The sequence below is a fragment of the Myotis yumanensis genome, unplaced genomic scaffold (genome assembly GCF_028538775.1).
Source record: "Myotis yumanensis isolate MYYU_CA2020_CCGP unplaced genomic scaffold, mMyoYum1.0.hap1 SCAF_17, whole genome shotgun sequence".
NCBI classification, from domain to species: Eukaryota; Metazoa; Chordata; class Mammalia; order Chiroptera; family Vespertilionidae; genus Myotis; species Myotis yumanensis.
In genome coordinates this window covers 7394003-7416334 of record NW_027223768.1, presented here as the reverse complement: position 1 = coordinate 7416334, position 22332 = coordinate 7394003, and the positions used below count along the sequence as shown (strand labels likewise).

At 43.0% G+C, this 22332-nt stretch overlaps 1 protein-coding gene across 2 annotated transcripts in view; it reads left to right on the top strand.

Annotated features, from left to right (window-relative positions):
- Positions 1–1117: 1117 nt before the first annotated feature.
- Positions 1118–22332, top strand: part of SLC16A1 (solute carrier family 16 member 1) — a 39868-nt gene continuing 18653 nt past the window's right edge. For both annotated transcript variants that reach the window (XM_070397459.1, XM_070397458.1), the window contains exons 1-2: positions 1118–1283; positions 9777–9936. The gene's annotated coding sequence lies outside the window, so the exon portion shown is untranslated. The remainder of the gene's footprint in view (positions 1284–9776; positions 9937–22332) is intronic.

Sequence of the window (22332 nt, the reverse complement as noted above, 5' to 3'; positions counted from 1 at the left end):
TTCCTCCATCCCGGGCCCCTCCTTGCTTCGCTGTCCCCCGCCTTGGTAAGGGGACCCTCGGGATCACTTGGACTCACGTGGTGCCATGTTCCCTGCACCACTGCAGGCTGGAGGGGCGGCCTGCCCCGGGCCAGGCCCCCATCCGAGCACAGCAATGCCGGCCTGCCTGCCGCCCAGGGTGGTGAGGACGAGTCAGGTGAGCTGCTAAGGCTGTCACCCGCCCTGCGGAGCTGCCAGCTAGCACGACACTCTGTCCCAGGCGTCCGGCGCCCACGAACACTCGGCCCCTCCGCATTCCCCGACGTCCATGTTCCGGGCGCACACTCCCTCCCTCCGGGACCGGCGTGGTGGCCCTCAGAGCCGCCCAGCTCTCCCGACTTCTGCGTGTAACGCCCACCATGCATCCGATGCCACGGGCCAGGCTCTGTCGTAAGAAAGCGCCACGGATCCTCTCGCCAAAGCCACCACAGCCCCATGAGGTCGGCTCCGTGACGGCCGCCGCGGCAGAGAACAGGAAACAGGCCCTGCGGGCTTGAATGGCTTCCCGGAGTCACTCGGCTCCGGCCAGACCGCAGCCAGGTAACCGCCCTCGGCTCTGCCCGGACCCAGGTGCGCCCGCGTCCATTCAAACCCGGCCCGGCCCGGCCCGGCCCTCCACGTCCAGCCGCCTCCCCGCGCCTCTCCCCCCCCCCCCCACCTGAGTCAGGCCCCGGGGGCGCGCCGCCTCCGTCCTGGGCGCCTTTTCCCTTTTCTTCGTCAGAAGCCGCGGGTGAGGCCGACATCCGTGTCCAGCCCGCGTGCGGGTCGCCACGAACCCCGCCGACGGTGGAGGGGCGACTGGGTCCGCCGGGCAGCGCGGCTGTGCCGGCGCCGCGGCGCGCGGGTCTCGCGGGGCTGCGGGTCACGTGCCGAGGAGGGGGCGCCGGCGCGCGGGGGGGGTAGCGAGCGGGCGGGAGCGCGCGCCGGCGCTGGGCAGCGTGTGGAGGCGCCCGCGGCTGTTGGAGTGGATGTACCGGGGGGAGGGGGCGGCGGCCGGGAAGACCGGCTCCGCCCCCTGTGCGCATGCTCCGGCCCCCCCGCGCCCCCCCCGCAGGTTATAAAGCCGCCTCGCCAGCCGAGCCCACAAAGTGCTGGCGTGCGGCGACGTGACCGGCCGGCCGCGTGGGTGCCCGCGGGAGCCAACGAGGGAGCGGGCGAAGGACGCGACCGGGCCCTGGGCCTCGCGAAACTCCAGCCTCGCCGCCGCGTCACGCACACGCTCGCCGCCGGAGCCGCGCATAACGGTTAGTTGGGTCATCGCCGGCGGCGCTGGGCGCGGACCCCGGGGTGCCCTGGCTGCCTCTGCGGATCGGAGGCAGCCCCGGGGGAGCGGCGGCAGCCTCGGGGGAGCGGAGAATCTGGTCTCCGGTTGGAGGGAGGCGGCCCGGCGGGGCATCGTGGCGGCGGGCAGCCGCGTGGCCCCAGAGCGGTTGGGAAAGGAGACCTTGAGGCGCTGGGGACAGCGCCTCCCCGCCGAGTGCGGCTCTGCGGTCAGGTGCCGGTCACCGGCCTGGCCGAGAAGTTGGGTCGTGGAACCGGTGACCTTGGGGAAGTGGCTGCCCCGCTCGCCTTCAGGAGGCTCCGTAAGAGATGCTTTTGAACTGAAAAAAAAAAAGGGACGACGTGGGGCCGGTTCGCGTGGCGCCTCCAGACTCTCTCGACCCCATGCCGCTCCCGGGAAAGGGGCGCGGGCGGGAGTTCCTTCGGGCTCGTGGCGTGCCCGCCCCAGCGCTGCGGCCCGCCGGTCCCGGTCCCACCTGGTGGCCTGCGGGGGAGCTTTGGGGCTCTGCGGTGCCCGCCGCCAGGGCGTGACTGCGGGATCGCGTGGACTTTGCCGAGGGGACGGTGCTGACGGGGCTCTTGCTCATTCAACCTGTGGCTGCAGGACGGCCGCCCGGCGCCCTGGCGCGCGGGGTCCCCGCGGCGGCCCGTGGAGAGGAGCCTGAAGGATGGCGGTGCACGGGGCCCGTTGCACGCTTTTTGTGCCAGTGCATCCTCTCCTTCCACGTGCCTGTGAGCGTTTCGCTGCTTTGTCACGACTGACTCGGTGCGACCAGCAGTTGCTAAAACTAGTTTGCAATTAATTAATTCATCTTCACAAACGTCTTCACTACTTGGGCCGAGTTTCCAGCGTCTGCTTATAAGTAGGCGTCTGCTGATAACAGTAAAATGTATACAGGCTACTAAATCACAACCGGTTTTGAAATTTTTTTTTTTTTTTCAGATTTTCTGGTTGTTGTTTTTTTAAAAGTGTGTACAGCGCCAATGCCCTGATAAAATAAACGTGGGGTCGGTAACTACTGGACTGTTGTGATAGGGCGAACTCTGAATTGTGTGAGTTTGGAAAGCCTGTGAGCGGGAATTAGGCATTAATAATTGTGATGTCCACTCACAGCCCGCCCGGTGAGGTGAAGGAGAGAGTTTATGTATCTTCACCTTTTTAGTTGAGCATTAAACGGTACCTATAAATCCAACTCTCACACCCTGGGGAACAATTTGCTTTCAAATTGCCATACATTAGGTAAAGAATTGAAGACATCTAGCCCTTTAAACAGGTAATGGGTATTACTTAGAAGTTGAACATACTTAAGTAATTAACTGTAAAGATGCTGTTCTTTCATCGGATTGCAGTGACTTTTGTTAAATATGCAAGTGTATGGTCTGGAGAGCATTTTGTGAGATTTTAGTAGCTGAATAGTTTTAAAGCTTAACACAATAGGCTATAACATACCTAAACAGATTAAAAAGGGTGGAGGGGATGAAACCAACAGAGTAGTGTTTCAATTATTTACATATCTTTTGGCTGTGTAAATATTAACTCATATAATTTAAACTCTGGAAAAAATCTTAATGAACACTGAGGTTCCCTTATATTGCAGACTAGAGGCCCCGGGGCATTAAATTCCTGCACTGGAGTTGGGGGGAGGGGGCCTCTAGCAGTCCTGGAGCTCTTGGGGGGATGTGTGATTGACAGCTTAGGCCTGCTCCCCCAGGGCCTAAGCCTGCAGTTGGACATCCTTAGCACTGACACAGACCCGAGCTGCCCTCACTGGCTCAGGGCTTCTGGCTGAGTGGCGCTCCCCCTGTGGGAGCACATTGACCACCAGGGGGCTCTCCTGTGTTGAGCGTCTGCCCCCTGGTGGTCAGTGGGTATCATAGCAACCAGTCGTTTCCCCATTCGGTCAATTTGCATATTAGCCTTTTATTATACAGGATAGGATTAGGAAACTGAGGTTGGAGGGTTTGTGATGTGTAATCTTAGTTCTGAAATCTCGTTGATGGTTTGGTGGGAATTACGTGTTTTGACTCCCATTGAATCAGATTGGCATTCCTGAGCTTTCTCTAAAATTACAAATATGGATATAAATTATTTCACACTGAAAATTGATATTTTGGGTAATAACTTTTCCCAGCTTATGTCCTCCTTTTCCATTGTGTTTTCAATCCACTTCATAATTTGCATTCCCATGCAAGATTTAGGTCCCTGTAAATGCCTACATGGCCATTCTGGTTTTGTTGCAGATGAAGAGTTTGAGAAAATCAGATGAAAAAGTTGTGAATTTTTATGTATTCAGCAATTTGTTATTGGCTACCAGGCACTATGAGAGACTTAGGATATAAGATTTCCTTTCAGAGCTTTATTCCCATTCTAAAAGTTTTCAAACCATGTTTTGAAATATGTATTTCTTCTATCCCTTTCTAGTAAATTCTTGTATGCATAGTAATTGTTTATTAATTAATATCCCTTGAAGGAGTCTGAAAGTTATTATGCTACCTTTGATCCTCATTATCTCAAAGAACTAAGTTGTTTGATTAGTAACAAACCACAAAAGTGTATTAAAATTGAGTATTGTTTGTCTAGTACAGCAATTTTCAACCAGTGTGTCACAAGAGGCACACTGGTGTGCCGCAAGAATTTTTAAAAACATGCAATACCTGACTATTTAGTTAGGCACACTGACCTCTTTTCCCTTAGATTGTCAAATAAAAAAAGGGCAACAGCTAACACAACAATAACCATCTAGTGCAGTGGTTCTCAACCTTCCTAATGCCGAGACCCTTTAATACAGTTCCTCATGTTGTGGTGACCCCAACCATAAAATTATTTTCGTTGCTACTTCATAACTGTAATTTTGCTACTGTTATGAATCGTAATGTAAATATCTGATATGCAAGATGTATTTTCATTGTTACAAATTGGACATAATTAAAGCATAGTGATTAATCACAAAAACAATATGTTATTATATATGTGTTTTCCGATAGTCTTAGGCTACCCCTGTGAAAGGGTTGTTTGACCCCCAAAGGAGTCGCGACCCACAGGTTGAGAACCGCTGATCTAGTGTGAACAAATCAAAATTATACCTATTTTTTGTCAGGTCAGCAAAAATGGTTTTTGTTGTTTTTTTTTTGATGTGCCACAGAATTCTAGTGATCAGTTTATGTGTGGCATGTGATGAAAAGGGTTGAAAATCACTGACCTAGTATGAAAGCATTATCCATCATTCACAACTGTTTTTATTTTTAAAGATTTTTTAGAATATATTCATAGACATTAAAGATGTATCAAAAAGAAGTCAGGATTATTACCTCAAAATACACCACAGTTAAACTTAGTCTTTTTTTATTTCTGACAATACATATAAATATTAAGACTATGTTGTCATTGAGATAATTATCAGTTCCTTTATTAGAAATGAGTTTTCAAATGAGTGCTTTATTTTCTTGGAAACTACAGTCATTGTTAAACCACTTCTCTTCCATCTTCTCCATTAAGTAGTTTTCTAGGTGACAGAGTAAATACACACAATCATTACACACAATCATGGTAGACTGATAATAAGGATGTTTATTTCTAATCTGCAGAGCAAGTATTTCAAACCTGAAGTACATCGACCTCTTTAGGGTTCCCCTTTTTGAGCAAAACAAAGGCCTGCATCTAATGTAGCAAACTGTTGAAAACACGATTTGAGGCAATTTCAAACACATTTGCTGATGTACCCAAAAGAGGGCAAGAAGATCCCCAAGTCAGTGAAGATGCCATTGTTTTTGTTTAAGTTATATGAACATATAGTTCCTTAATACAAAGGAAAATCATTCTGCCTGAACTTGTGAAAATTATATGCTCCTTTGCATTTTGTTCCCTCTCATTTTTGAGATAAAAGTCAATGGCCAAAGATTTACATAACCTGTGACATCATGATTACATAAGGCTGTGACACAATTCTGTGTGTGTTACCTTTTTAAGTTGTATACCTTTATTTTTCCTTTAATTTGCCCTGGCAAATGAGTTTTTTTTTCCATGCTCTTTCCCTGCAATTTCCCCCCTCCCCTTTTCCTTTTTGATAGTAGAATCATTTTATAATGGATCTGTATGGCAGGAAGACTAGCATAGGCCACAAGTTTGAGCCCTGGTACTGTGGATGAAAAAAGATTTCTATGGAAAGTAACCTCGTAGGGTAATCTGATCATAAATTCCTAACTGGGCAGGTTATGGTCATGCCCCAAGTATATAACATTTTTAGTAAAAGATTTTATCTTTGCCTTAAACAAACCCTGTCCATTGTTTTGTGCTCAAACTCATAAAAATTCTCGACAGGTTTAGACATTTCTTACTTGACAGTATCATGCAGAGCAGTGATCAAAAGAACAATAATGATCTTATGGAAATGGTGTTTCTCTTTGAGGGTCAGAGTATATACCATGACAGCAGGAGTTCACATCTATTGAAGAGTGCCACTGATCATTTATGCAGAAGTAGGATACAGCTCTATTAGTTGCCACCATTACCCTATTGCTAATCACAACAACTCATAATTTTGTTGAATCTGATTTGATTACAATGACTTAGCCTTTATAAAAAGAAGAAATTCCTCAAAATATATAGGCATTTTAAGTTATATATTTGATCATTGATTGATACTCTATTGTGGGTGGAATTAAAGGAGTCTGTGAACTTGGCTGGGGTAAAAAATTATATTAAAAGATCTTTCAATTAGCCTCTAAGTAAAGTTTAGAATTAATTTAACTGTGAATGTAGGCAACAAACCATAGCAGCATTAGCAGTATCTGTGCCTTTGTCACCTACAGAAAACACATTTTTATATCCTGATACAGTGGCTACAGCTATCTTGAAATTGTTTAATATGATCACTAGTTCAAAATTACTGTAGACCTACAAGATCGTATCTAATTTGTTATTTTTAAAAGCACTTAATATCCAATTAAAATAATTAGACAATTATACCTTTGTATTTTATTTTATGAATTTAAAAACATTATTCTGACAAGGAGCCCATACGTTTGAACAAACTGCAAAGGAATCTGTGGCAAAGAGCCACAGAAGGACTCCTGCTCCTAACTCTTGTACTGATGTGAGTGAAGTTAACTAGAACCTGTGATGCAACACACACAGAATTGTGTCACAGCCTTATGTAATCATGATGTCACAGGTTATGTAAATCTTTGGCCATTGACTTTTATCTCAAAAATGAGAGGGAACAAAATGCAAAGGAGCATATAATTTTCACAAGTTCAGGCAGAATGATTTTCCTTTGTATTAAGGAACTATATGTTCATATAACTTAAACAAAAACAATGGCATCTTCACTGACTTGGGGATCTTCTTGCCCTCTTTTGGGTACATCAGCAAATGTGTTTGAAATTGCCTCAAATCGTGTTTTCAACAGTTTGCTACATTAGATGCAGGCCTTTGTTTTGCTCAAAAAGGGGAACCCTAAAGAGGTCGATGTACTTCAGGTTTGAAATACTTGCTCTGCAGATTAGAAATAAACATCCTTATTATCAGTCTACCATGATTGTGTGTAATGATTGTGTGTATTTACTCTGTCACCTAGAAAACTACTTAATGGAGAAGATGGAAGAGAAGTGGTTTAACAATGACTGTAGTTTCCAAGAAAATAAAGCACTCATTTGAAAACTCATTTCTAATAAAGGAACTGATAATTATCTCAATGACAACATAGTCTTAATATTTATATGTATTGTCAGAAATAAAAAAAGACTAAGTTTAACTGTGGTGTATTTTGAGGTAATAATCCTGACTTCTTTTTGATACATCTTTAATGTCTATGAATATATTCTAAAAAATCTTTAAAAATAAAAACAGTTGTGATTGATGGATAATGCTTTCATACTAGGTCAGTGATTTTCAACCCTTTTCATTGCATGCCACACATAATTATAGCAGACTTAAATCAATCCAGACAAATACTAAATGTGGTAGGCACTAGAAAGTCCTGAGTTTTTGATAAATGACAGAATCAGAGCTGGCAGCATATTACAATACAGACTGGAGAAGGGGAATGGCAGTGATAGAAGAAGGTAAAAGGCCACTGCACCAATCGTGGCAGCAACCTAAACTGGGTAACAGTAATAGGAATGAAAAAGGGGGCAGGAATGGACATAAGAGATAACAAAGGGGAGATGGTTTGGAGGTTAATTGCATTTGGTAGGGCAGGGACCCCATAAGTTTGAAATGCCTAAGGTAATTGGAAAAGATCATTTATAAGAGGAGTCAATCCCTATCTTCAAGGAATTTAAAATCTGTAATCTGGTTACAGCTGGAGATTTCCCCCCTCCCCGCCCCCAAAATAGTGTCTCAATCATTTGCATTAAAGCACACAAACTTTAACTTGCCCTTCCTCTTTATTAAGTCATTCTAGTTGATCAATTAAGAAGAAATGTTAGAATTAAAGGCACAGTTAAATTATTGCCATTTGCAAACCACTAATAAAATAATGGAGCTAGGGCATTCTGTTAATACAACAGAATGAAGGGGATAACCAAACATCATATGCCACACCGTGTGATAGAAATACACACCACCACCTATGAATTATCTTTGCCCTCTCCCCCGCCATCCCTTCTCTCAAGAAATCAAAGCTGAACTGATCTAAGCATGCTCAAAGTCTTCAATCTAGCTACCATCCAACTTACCTATCACTATGGTCTTACAACACTCCAACAGCCTCCCTCCAACCCATTCTCCACATTGTATAGAGTGATGTTCCAAAAATGCAAAGTCTGAGCATGCTGACTCCAGCCCCACTCAGAACCCCATAAACTGCTTTCGATTGGATTTAAGACCAGAGTGGCTTCTTAAAATACTTATAAGGCTTTCCACTATCTGTTAGTGTCTACTTATCCAACTTCCCATCTCACCCCATTCTCTCTGCTCCCTCTTTAGGTTTGGTAAAATTCTTTCAAGTTTTCCAGTGCACCCTGTACTCTGTAGCTCAGTACTTGTTTGGGAATGCTCTTTCCACCATCACTCTGGCCTACCTAGCTCTTGTTTATCCTTCAAGTCTCAGGCTAAATAGCATCTGCTCCAAAAGGTCTACTCAAATCGCTTCTAAAGTTGGGTGTCTTCTCACACCTACACAACACAATATTTTTTCCCATAGAAACCTGTACTTCCTCTGTCATAACAGTCAATAATTGTTTGTAAAGAGTACTTGTAATTATCTATCTATATATATAAAAAGCCAACGACCAGAACAACCAGTTGTTATGATGCCCACTGGGGCCAACAGGATCAGGGGCCAGCCAGCCAACCTCCTGTGTGGTCCCTCCCCACCCCCCCCCACCCCGCCAGCCCCGCCCCTGGTCAGCCTCTCCCACCCCGATGGAGGGCGGGGCAGCTGGCCAACCCCCCGCCCCTCTGTAGCTCTTCCCCCCACCTGACCCCACCCTGATTGACCCTAACCCACCCCATCGGCCTGCAGCTCCTCCCCCTGGCTGGCCCCACCCCTAATTGCCTTCCCCTACCCCCATGGTTGGCCAGCTGGGGCTTGCGAGCCACATGCGGCTCTTTGGCCCCTTGAGTGTGGCTCTTCTACAAAATACCACATGCGGGCGCGCATACAGTGTGATTGAAACTTTGTGGCCCGTGATAAGAAGTCGGTTTTCGGCCTGGGCGAGTCTATTTTGAAGAAGTACTGTTGATATTTGGCTCTGTTGACTAATGAGTTTGCTGACCATTGCCCTACCCCAATAGGGGGCAGGGCTGGTGGCTAACCTCCTGCAGCCCCTCCCCCTAGCCAGCTCCGCTCCCAGTCACCCCCACCCCCACTCCAATCAGGCAGGGCGGGCCAGCCAACCACCCATGGCCCCTCCCCAGCCACTGGCTCTTGATCAACCCCCCAACCCCATTTGGGGGCAGGACCAGCCAGCCCACAGCCCGGAATTCCCCATGGCCATCCCCACCCCTGATCAGCCCCTACCACCCTGATGGGCCTGCAGCCCCTCCCCCCAGCCAGCTCCACCCCGATTGGCCCCCCACACCAATTGGGGGTGGGGCTAGCCGGCCAACCTCCCACAGTCCCTCCCCAAGCCACTGACCCCTGACTGACCCCCCATTTAGGGGTGGGGCCGGCCTACCCACCCGCACCCCCTCCCCCCAGCCATCCGGGCCCTGATCACCCTGTCTCCTCCTCCCAACAGGCCCAGCCCCAACCCGCTGATTGGGGGGGCCAGGCCAGCCGGACCCCAGCAGGACCCCACCAGTGCGTGCATTGGGCCTCTAGTGTATTTATAAAATGTATATTATATGTTGTCTCTAGTCCTCAAAACTTAAGATTTTTTTATGTTAAACTAAGTATAGAGTTAATTTTTTCTGAGTGAATAGTTTAACTCAGATTTTTGCAAGAAAATAAAAGGCTTTCTTTGTTGTTTCATCTTTTAATGAATTGTAATCTTCTTATTTTCCCCATTAGGCTTCAGAATACTGGAAGAGAAGTAGATCCTAGCAGAAATACCACCTGTTATATTCAAATACTCATTTATACTCGAAGTAATATAAAGAGCTCAGTCCTAACAACACATCTATTTGTCAATTTAATCCAGCCACTCTGTTTCTTCAGATTCTGGAACAAGGTAGGTCATGTATTCATAATTTGAAATGGCCCACTTAGGTCTTGATTTGTGCAATATATTTTTGTCGAAAACAAATACGATACAGGTATTCCAGAATATAACCTGGAATTGCCGTGCATACCTTCCAACTTCTAGACAAAAATAGATAATTAATCTGCTACTGTAAGAATATTACTTTTCATCTTGGGTGTTGTGTTTAATAGCTCTTGGACTTCCTTCTCTCTCTCTCTCTCTCTCTCTCTCTCTCTCTTTCTCTCTCTCTCAGTCCTAATTCACTAGGAGCAACGTTAAACTGGAGATTTATGTTTTTCATGCTATTTTCCCTTAAGTCTACTTACTCTGAGATAAGGGGCTGTAACCCTAGTAATAAAAGATGCTAACTTGGGTTTCATCACTAAACTCTGTTCTCAGAGTTTTGACGATTGTCAGCTGAAGAAAAAATACTTGCTAGTTTCTTCAAATTTCTTTATAATAAACATTTTAACAGGTATTTCATAATTTTTCATGAAATCATGATCTTCAAGTTGAATTACTAAAGGGAGAAATATATATATATTGTTAATCCTCACCTGAGAATACTTTTTCTGTTGATTTTTAGAGAGAATGGAAGGGGGGGAAAGTGAGAAAGAGAAAAATCTATGTGAGAGAGATTAATTGGCTGCCTCCCACAGACATCCTGACCAAGGTTAGGGAACACAACCCAGGTACGTGCCCTTGATCAGGAATCAAACCCACAACCCTTCAGTGCATAGGCCAATGCTCTACCATTGAGCCACACCAGCCAGGGCAGGAGAAATATTTTTGTTGGAATTTGAGACATTAATGAAATATTAAAACTAACCCTCATCAGGAAAACCAGAACCTGAATTGAGAGTTTCTGCATATTATTGGGACCATACTTCTCCCTTCTGTGCCTCTGTATAAAATCATATTTGAATGAATAGATGCCAAAAATCATTGTTTTACAAGAATTAAGAGTGTTTGTTACAATCCGGCTGGCATGGCTTAGTGGTTGAGCATCAACCTATGAACCAGGAGGTCATGGTTCAATTCCTGGTTAGGGCATATGTCCACACGTTGGCTGGATCCCCATTGTGGGGCATGCAGGAGGCAGCTGATCAATGATTCTCTGTCATCATTGATGTCTCTCTCTTTCTCAATCTTTCTCTCTCTCTCTCTTCCTCTCCTTTCCTCTCCTAAATTAATCAATACATATATATATATATATTATTTTTAAATGTTTGTTACGGATTCTTATTATTAAACATGACTGGCTGAGATTGACAAAAGATGATTAAATAAATATATGTCCATACCCCCCCCACACACACATACGTGCATATATATTTTCACTACCTTAAGTTTGCATATTAGTTTGACTATTTGTAAATATGATCAGTTTCATCATTTCTCTATACTACGTATAAAACTTTAATCTTCATTTCTAAAACAAGAAAATTAGGATTGACATATGTAAAATGTGGGTCACAATAGCAACATATAGTGCTATTGTAGAGTATTAAAGTTAATATAAATTCATTGGAATTGTGCATCAAACAGAAATATAAACGTAATTCTTACTTACCTATTTAAGTCTTGGGCATTCTTTATTTTTTTATGGAATTTAGTTGTAAATAGCCAAAGTCTCCCATGTTTGTCATTCATTGAAATAGCTTGCCTGGCTTTGTTCATGAATAGCAGAAGCAGCTCTAACTACGGATATATTGATATATATACAAAAAGCTAAGTGACCGTCCAACCAGCCAGTACATATGACACACACTGATCACCAGGGGCAGACAGTCAACGTAGGAGTTGCCGAGCTATGGTAACTTGGCAGCCTCGGTTCTCAGATGATGCACCCCAGAACCAGAGAGGAGGGAACCCAATTACTTGCAGGGCCACGCTATTCCACCTTCGGCTGTGGGTTATGTTGTTGATATTAAAATATTTCTTCTAATTAATTTCCTTTCAATGTGCACAAATCCATGCACTGGGCCACTAGTCTATACTAATAATAGAGGAATATGCAAATTGTCCAGGACGCCATCACAGTAACAGTAACGACCAGCAGGCTGCCTGGGGCAACAAGGCCGGCAGGGGGGTTAGTGAGGTATGACCAAACGACTGAACAGCAGGCTGCGTGGGGTGATCAGGGGTAATCAGGCCGGTAGGCAGAGGCGGTTAGGGGTGATCAGGGGGGCAGGTAGGTGAGCAGTTAGGAGCCAGTGGTCCCGGATTGTGAGAGGGATGTCCGAGGCTTCCCGGATTGGAGAGTGCAGGCTGGGCTGAGGGGACCCTCCCTCCCCCGTGCATGAATTTTGTGCACCGGGCCTCTAGTATTGTTATAAAACTGATGCCCTATAGGAAAACTTAACCATTTCATTAAACAAGCCAGGAGTATTTCTGATACATGTCATTTGACGGTGGCACTAAATTTCATCCTTTAGTAATCTTTCTCAGTGTTGGGTCTTTATGCCCACATATCTCCAATTTATTGGCAAATTGGCTTTGCTCATCTAAGCAAAAGTAGCTAATATTTAGCAAAGGTCCTGCATAGAAAGCTGTTGACAAGGTAGAAAAAAAGAAAAGTGTCATACTTTAACAATCTGTACAGAAGACTGCAGTGGACAGAGGTGGTAGAAAGGCTAGGAATTGGGGGGTATTAGTAGCTTATGTTGGAGAAACCCTCCACCTCCACCTCTGAAACCTGTCTGTCTTGTTTTAGGTGGTGAAAGGGCTCTGAGCTCTAACAAACACCCTTCATTTCATCACCTGTCCTTTGGCACATGATATATTTACTTGAAACAGAGTGTCCTTTTCTAGATCACAGCAGAAATGAGGACAGTTACAAATGTTAGTTTTCATCTGTTTCATGGTGCTTAGAGCTCCTGACAAGTACGTATTATGAGCTTTATGGTTGGGAAAAACTTGGAACAAATTCGTGGCTTGGATAGAAAATACTCTTTAAGAATACATATGGTATTAATGACGATCAGAAAATGTGAGGAGGACTACAGGGAATTCTTAAAGGAAAGGAAATATTAGTTATTTTGTTTTATAATAGCAGTTATACAAATCTTTACGATTTTTATCAAACTATTAAAATACATATGTATGTAGTTTTAATAGACTTAAGGCTTAGTCCATTCTGTACCATCTCTTACCACCCTTTCCCATATTCATATGCATCAGCCTTTTCGGTAATACATCCTAGTCGCTTTTTAGTCACTTTTGTGATCACATAGAGTTAATGGTTTAAAACAACAGCCATTTTCCTTTTTTTTAAATATATTTCTATTGATTTCAGAGAGTAAGGGGAAGAGAGGGAGAGAGAGAAAGAAAGAAACAAACATCAGTGATGAGAGAGAATTATCGATCACCTGCCTCCTGCACAACCCCTAGTGGGGTCAAGCTTGCAACCCAGGCATGTTCGGGGAATTGAACCGTGTTCTCCTGGTTCACAGGTCAATGCTCAACCACTGAGCCACACTGGCTGGGCACAGCAGCCATTTTCAAAGTGTGGTTATGGACCACTCCAGGACTGGAGTCCTTGTAACTAATCATTAAGAAACAATCACTTACCAAGTTTTAGTGCAGTATCAAAGAATATCCACAATTTTCTGAAAAAACTATTAAAATACTTCCTTTTCCAACTACATATCTGCTTAAGGTAATTAATTGTAGACCAAAAATTTTGAGATCTGTTGTCTTAAAAAGAAATATACTATATTATTTACTGGTAGGATGGTCTGCCCATGTAAATAATAAAAAATCTGCAAATTATTGATAACCAAAATAATGATGTCTTTAAGGATTATAAATATCAGCTAAATAAAAATAAGATCCAGAATCAATTTTCATATAGTCTGAAAGATAGACCCAAAATCCTGCTTTAAGCATTCTGGTTAGCAAACTGTTAAGTTCAAGGATAATATAGTATATTTGAATTCTTGTTATGGTGTTGGATTTGATTGGAATGATAAGGGAGATACAAACAATTGGAAGTTTGTAGAGCCAGGTTTACATATTTTTAGGTTGTTTATATACAGTTTGATCAAAACTATACATTTCATAACTGCCGATTGGCTAGCCAGCTACAGTAGTTTTCTGGTTTGTTTGGTTTTTTTAAAAAAAATTTTCTTCACTCTAATCAATTTCAAAATGAAAAAGACTACAAAAGAAAGTAAGGTTCCTTGGACCTTGAATCTAGGAATCTACCTTGGGGAGGTGGTTCTGTAAGCCATGAAACTGCCAGTTATAAAGCACAGTAGACTTGCTACTTTAGCAGAAATAGCTTCAGTAAATGGGTCTTTCTGGATTTAAATGTTTCCAAGTGAATTTCAATCAAAAACTGGTATGTACTTAGTAACAAATTCTTCTAAGATTATTGATTTTAGATACTTTCTGCCTCCCCCTCTACACTGCCTAAACCACAGATATTTATTATCTCACAGTTCTGGAGGCTAGAAATCTGAGATAAAGGTTTGAGCAGGGTTTGTTCCTTCTGAGGGCTGGATAAAGATCTGCCCCATGCTTCTTTCCTAGCTTCTGGTCGTTTGCTGGCCGTCTTGGCATTCCTTGGCTTGTAGAAGCATCGCCCAGATCTGTCCTCATGTTCACAGGGCCTTCTCCCTGAATGGGCAGAGCATGGGGGGTATGGAGCACAACTTTGACTTTCCGGATTAGTTTATTTGGGCAATTCCTGAGTTATGAGAAAAAGAGAGAAATTAGGTTCTCTAAAAATGGTTCTTATCACCACCATCATTGCCAAGGAAAGTTAGGGTTATTGTTTCCCATTGTACTTTTATGAGGCAGATTGATACACTTTGTCATCAGTTTTTTTTAATCTCCCCATAAAATACATAGCTAATCTAATAGAAAGGCTGCTATGCTCATTGTGAGGATTAAAATCTTAAAGTTTAATCTCCTAGCCTCTGGACTTGAGGACTGCCTCTTCTCAATGGACTTTGAATACTGTACAAAAGGACCTGCTGTCATAATTTACTTCTTGAATGAACCCTTTTGTTTATAGCTGAGATTTGGTCAACTTAAAAGAAAATAATATGTTTAGATAATGATATTACACTTTTTTTTTTCTATTACATACCCTCAGAATTTTGAAGTTAATAAGGACAGCCATTTGTCAGATGGTGACAGATTGTGTTGAATCCCTGTCTGGTTTTTTGAAGTGTGTGTGTGTTTTTTCAAAATTCGATGCTCTTATTTCTTCTTGTTTGCTTCTGAATCTTTAAAGCTTTTTGAAGTTTTAAATCTAATTTTGACACTATGGAATAAGGTATTATGAACTTGATGAGGCAAGTCTTAGTGACTAAAAACTGTTACTGCTTTAACTACCTGGGACAAATCATAGCTGGCAGTTAAGCTCAAGGTTTAATCACGTCCAGCATGTGTTAGCTGATTGAGTCAGTTTGACGTGTTAAATAGCTCTGCCGTCTGTGTGTCTCCCTCTATGTGTAAACATTCTGAGGTGAATTAATCTTTTTAGTGGCTCTTTGATTGGAAGATTTCAAGTGCTTTTCTCTTTATTCATACTTAGACGAAGGGAAAACTCATAAAATTAATGCTTGGAATAGTTCTATTTAATATAAATCTAGAATCCAGACTGTCTCCCTTAGCAGAGCTCAGCTGTTAGCTTTTTTTATTGTAAGAGGAATTTTAGGAAGTTTCAACATATAAATATTTTTATCCCACCTGAATCCAAGGACAGAGATCTTTAATCTTTAAACTGGGTTATATTTTTAAGGGAATTATTCTCCAGATTTTCATATTCAGATGTACCCATACCTAAAAATCATCTCTCCTAAAAATAAATGCCTGAGGTCTTCTGCTTATCCTTTTCTCTTTTTTTATTATATATACATTTTTATTATTGATTTGAGAGAGAGAGAGAGAATTATTATTCAACTACTTCCTGCATGACCCCCACTGGGGAATAAGCCCGCAACCCAGGCATGTGCCCTTTACAGGAATCAAACTGTGATCTGGTTCAGGGGTTGATGCTCAGCCACTGAGCCACATTGGCTAGGCTGCTTCTCCTTTTCCACTTTGCTTTATCCAAAAGCCCTTACCTCCACTACAAAATAAAGTTATAGCTTTCATTTATCCTAATTCTTACTGTGGTTCACTGCCCCAGGCCATAAAAATCTCTATTCTCCCCCATCCCAAAAAGAAGGGAACATTTCAGAGTGCATAGTCCCAAAGGAAAAAAGTCCCATGATAGAAATAAAAAAAAAAAGGGGTTAGGCAGGACCTTATTCCATATGAACAACAATCTCCTTCCTTCTCTATTTTCTAAGTTAGAATTAGGTTTAGAAAGTGAGATAGTTATCACAGGAATGTTTATCAACACATTTATTTCAGTGAAAAAGGGGTATGGCTTTGACAGAAATAAATTTTGTTTGATTGGTTTAAAAATGGACTGTCCAGCCCTGGCTGATATGGATAAGTTGGTTGAACGTTCGCCTGTGCACCAAAAGGTCATTGGTTCAATTCCGGTCAGGCCACATGCTGGGGTTGCATGCTCCATCCTGCAAGAGGCAGCCGATCCATGTTCTACTCTCACATTGATGATTCTCTTTCTCCCCCTCCCTTCCTTTCTCTCTAAACTACTCATTATGATACTATACAGGTGGATCCATATCATTATAAATTTATCCAAACCTATAATGTACAATACCAATAGTGAAAGCCTAAGGTAAACTATGAACCTGGCAGGCTGAGGCACAGGTGGTGCAGCCTAGGGTGCTGGTGGTTGCGAGCCTTCTCCCGCTCCCTGAAGCGTGGGGCGGGGTTGCAGCAGCTCACAGCCGCCCCTGGGTACCATGCATGGAGACACTGCTCTCCACTGAGCCACCATCCGCCCGGGACCTGTGGGGGTTGGGGTGGCCTCGGGCTCCCACTGGCCCCACTGAAGCCAGACTCGGCTTGGCCGGCCACCCCTGCTACCCAAGGGCTGCGCTTGCCCCACAGGCCTCATTGCCCTCATGAATCTCCATGGTCTGGCCGTCCCATCCCAGGAAGTGGCCATCCTGATCACCATGGCTCACTCCCCGGTGCAGTTGGGTCTGCCCAGCAAGCATGTAGGCAGGAGCTGGGCCTCTTAGGGGAAGGAGGAGGCATGTGCGGGCCAGGGCAGAAGTGGGGAACTTGGCGGTTTAAACACAGCCCCTCCCCCACATCGTGCCGGCCCCTCGCGCTGCATTCCTGAACCCCTGGGTGCCCCTGCCCAGCACTGTGCTCTCGGGCCTGGGTTGGGGATGAGGGACCTGGAGCTGCGGCCTGAAGGCAGCCCTTGCTGGCTTGGAATCACAGTGGTCGATCAGGGAGGGATGCGGGATGCCAAATTCTGCCTCTCTCTCTCTCTCTCTCTCTTTTTCTCTCTCTCTTTCTCTCTGAGAGGGCCCCGCGTGTCTCCAGTGGGCAGGTGAGGGCTCGGGCGAGGCGATCGGCACCGCTTGCCTTCGCCCCAGCCCCCGCCCACCCCCGGATCGCACACAGGGGCCTGGATGGCGGCTTGCACTGTCCTACCCTGCCTGCAGTATGCAAATTAGCCGCCATCTTTGTTGGCAGTTAACCACCATCTTAGTTGGCAGTTAATTTGCATATCACCCTGATTAGCCAATAGGAAGCATAGCAAAGGTACGGTCAATTACCATGTTTGTCTATTATTAGATTAGTTTGTTGTAAACCAGTATGCATGTTAAGCCTGCAGCAGCATGATACATCTAGTTTGCTGCATTTCTTAATTGTATCATTTTATCTTATGCTATTTAATTTCATGTTATTTTGTTCATCATGGCCCCTAAGTGTGTGGAATCCACTGCTAATGTTGCCAGTAAGAGGCCAAGTAATTAAGGACTAGAAGGTGGGAAATCAGTGATGGTTATTGTTCACCAGTCAGGCATGTCCCATTTCAGCATAGCTGAAGAAAGACAACAAAGTGATGGAAACGGTTGAAGGATCTGCTTCATCAAAGGCAATCAAACTAAGAGAAAATTCGAGAAGAACCTATATCAGACAAGGAGAAACTTCTAATAACCTGGATTGAAGACCAGACACAGAAGTGTGTCCCTCTCAGTACCATGACAATTCTGGCCAAAGCAAAAATTTTGTTTGTGATGTTGAAAAAAAGGCTGGACTACAGTGTTGAATTTACTGCTAGCTCTGGGTGGTTTAAACAATTCAAGAATCGTTATTCCTTCCATAATGTGAAAGTGACTGTTGATGTGAGGAATTTTTGGAAACTTGAGATAAGCTGATTGTGGAGGAAAATTACTTGCCAGAACAAATGTTGAATATTGCTGAAACCTCCCTCTTCTGGAAACGAATGCCTAAAAGGGCTTTCATCCATAAGGAACCCAAGTCAGTGCCAGATTTGAAGGCTTTTAAGAATAAGATAGCAGTCTTGCTTGGGGGCAATGTTGCAGGTTACACATTGAAACCCTTTGTCATCTGGCACATTGAGAACCCCAGAGCCTTCAAGCATATCAATAAGTGCACACTGCCAGCATGCTACAGGAGCAATAAGAAATCATGGGAGACCCAGCTTCTCTTCCAAGATGCCCTTTTGAATTGCTATACCAGGGAAATGGAGAAGTACTGTTTGGAGAATAAAATACTTTTCAAGATTTTGCTTATTATTGAGAATGCTCCTGGGCATCCTCCTTCTATTGGTAATCTTCATCCCAATATCAAGTGGTGTTTCCTCCTCTGAACACCATCTTTCTGATCCAACCAGTGGACCACGGAGTTATAGTGCTGTTTAAAGTCTACCTGAAGACTATTTGCTCAGGCTATTGCTGCAACTGAGGAAGACAGCAATGCTGGAAGGATTACATCTATAACTACATCAAGAACCTTGCTTCGGGGTTGGGGGTGATGTCACCAAGGAATGTATGAATGGCATATGTAAGAAGACGAGGTTCATTCATAACTTAAAGGAATTGCCAAGGATGAAGAGGTTGCAAAAATTCCACAAGGCTGTGGTTGAGATGACAAACACCTTTAACCCTGGTGTGAATGAGGATGACCTAGCGGTGGTTCTGGGAGTTGACTGAGGGATTATTAGAACTGGGACATGAATGTATAGCTAAAGAAGCAAGAGAAAAGAAAGCTGCAGAAGAAAAAGAAGAAAGAAAATACTTAAGAAAATTCACAGTGAAGGGTTTTAGCAGAAACTTTTGCAGACCTCAGCAAACTCTTTAAAAAGTTTAAAGACATAAACCCACACTGAAAGGCTTTCATTAATACAGAGGAATGTTCTGTATTAAGGGTACATTATCTGCTTACAAGCAAATCTGTGATTTAAAAAAAAGAAACAAGCAAACCACCATGGACATATTTCTGAAAAGAGTGACACCTGCTTAAGAAGAGCCTCAGGCACGTCTTTCAGGAGCTATTTCAAAAGAAAGCGTTATCATAGGAGATGACAATCCCATGCATGTTATACCTTCCAGTGGGACATGATGTGGATCATGACCTGTGTAGATCTAGGCTACTGTGTGTATTTGTGTCTTCTTTTTTTACAAAAAAAAGTTTAAAAAGCAAAAAAAAAAAAAAAAAAAAAAAAATTTAAAAATAGAAAAAATCTCATAAAATAAGGATATAAACAAAAATATTTTTGTATAGCTGTACAATGTGTTTGTTTTAAACAAAGTGTTACAAAATAATCAAAAAATTTGAAAGTTTATAAAGTAAAAAAGTTACAGTAAGCTAAGGTTAATTTGAGAAAAGAAAAATTTTTAATAAATTTAGTGTAACCTAAGTATACAGTGTTTATAAATATAGTCTACAGTCGTGTAGGGTTAAAGTGGTTTGCCATCCCAACCACAGCCTTGTGGAATTCCTGGGCCTTCGCATTTACTCACCTTTCACTCACTGACTCACCCAAGAGCAACTTCAAGTGCCCCATACAGATGTACCACTATCTTCATAACATTTTTACTATACCTTTTCTATTTAGATATGCTTTAATAGACAAATACCATTGTGTTAAACAGTTGCCTACAGTATTGAGTACAGTAACATGCCATACAGGTTTATAGCCTAGAGGCAATAGTCTATACAATATAGCCTAGGAGTGTAGTAGGCTGTACCATGTATGTTTGTGTTGGTGCATTCTATGATGTTTATACAACGATATCACCTAAGGTTGCATTTCTCAGAATGTATTCCCATCATTAAGCGAAGCAATCATGACTGTTATTACCTATGTATGTCTGTAAACAATATATTATTGTTTTGCATGATTAAAATTTTATTAAATGGTATCATACTACATGTGTCTGTGGATTTTGAAAATAGTGTTTGGCATCCATTACATCCTTTTTCCTAGTGTACTTTGCTATATTGCCCTGGCTTTAAAGCTAAAAACTACATTTCCCAGGTTCCCTTGCAACTATGTTTCTGGATTTGATTTGAATTCTGCCAGTCAAATGCATTCTTGTGACATTTGCGAGGCAGAATCAGAACAGATGTCTCCAGGTCTAGATACTGGCTTTGAGATTTTGAGAGGCAGGATATGTAGGATCCATTTTTATGGTGCTGTCATGTGGATTTAGAGGTAACAGCAGATGTTGGCAGCCTCTGATTGGTGACTTCCTAATTTTGATGATTATCTGATTTTGGCAACTTATCTTACTAGCTTTCTACTTGTGGCAATAGTGATATGATTATGGAGTTAAAGGCTTTCAAGTTATAGAAAGAGGATCAGTTATAGAAAGAGGATCAGTTTGAGTAGTGCTTTGGAAAGCTTCATGGGCCCAACGGAAAAAATGTTGGAGTCAAGAGCCCATCAAGAGTGAGAGCTCTGGCCGAAACCGGTTTGGCTCAGTGGATAGAGCGTCGGCCTGCGGACTGAAAGGTCCCCGGTTCGATTCCGGCCAAGGGCATGTACCTGGGTTGCACGTCCCCAGTGGGAGATGTGCAGGAGGCAGCTGATCGGTGTTTCTCTCTCATCGATGTTTCTGACTCTCTGTCTCTCTCCCTTCCTCTCTGTGAAAAATCAATAAAATCGATTTTAAAAAAATAAAATAAAGAGTGAGAGCTCTGGTAACAAAATACTGTTCTTTTGGGTTGGGGTGCTAAAGGGCTGTGCTGTAGGACGAAGGATGAACTGGAGGCAAAGCAGTCCTCAAATGAACTGCAACCTAAAACATCTTGATCCTAGAAATATATCTCTGGAGAAAGATAATATCCTAGGCCTCAAATTCTTAGTACAGAGAAACAAAAGGATGGAAAACACAGAAGAAAAGGTGTAGATACCATGGGAAGGCCCTGCCCACATTCAGTTAGAGTCTCAAAAGAAAGGAAAGAGAGAATAGGGAAAACCAATATTTAAGACACAGTGGCTTAGTTTTTCAAAATTGATGAAAATTCTGTTTTGTCACTGTGATTATGTAATCTGTATTTTCTTAATAGTTTTTTTTTTTTAAGATTTTCCTCTATCTTGTTGGGTTTCATCAAATGTAGGTTCATATTATTCATCAAGTCTATACCCTTAGCTATTAACCATTGAAAGTTGTCTCTTTCCCACTCTTATCTTTTTCCAAAGTCCCATTAGATGTATGCTTGATCCTCCCATTCTAAACTCCATGTTTCTAAACCTTTCTCTCATAGCTTCAGAATAAAGCTCTCTGCTGAATTCTGACTTTTTCAGATCCTGCAGGTTTACTGTCTCTTTCCAGCTGTGTTCAGTATGCTGGTTAACCTATTATTAATTTCATTGAGTATACTTTTAATTTCTAGAAGTTCTGTTTCAAATCAATTAGTCTAATTAATGTTTAAAGTGCTTTTAATGCCTTACTGCTTTTAGCCATTTAAATATCCATATCCAATATCTGTAGTTCTTGAGTATCTAATCCAGCTATGTTGGATTGGCTTAGCTTCACTTATGGTTAATTGATTCTTGATGTGTTTTGAAATTTTAGATTGTCAGTTTATATTTGGCAGGACTTTGCCTGTGGGAAATCTTTGCTAGCAAGATCAAACATAATAGCCGAAACCAGTTTGGCTCAGTGGATAGAGCGTCAGCCTGCGGACTCAAGGGTCCCAGGTTCGATTCCGGTCAAGGGCATGTACCTGGGTTGCGGGCACATCCCCAGTGGGAGATGTGCAGGAGGCGGCTGGTCGATGTTTCTCTCTCATCGATGTTTCTAACTCTCTATCTCTCTCCCTTCCTCTCTGTAAAAAATCAATAAAATATATTAAAAAAAAAAAAAAAAAAAAGATCAAACATAATATATCTTTGGAGGAACAGAGGTTTCCCACAGACATTGCCCTGCCAAGCATAAGCTCACACAGGCCTGTAATACCATGGCACTAAGACTTTTTGTGATGATGTCCTGAGAAGATAATGTCCATTGGACAAGTAAC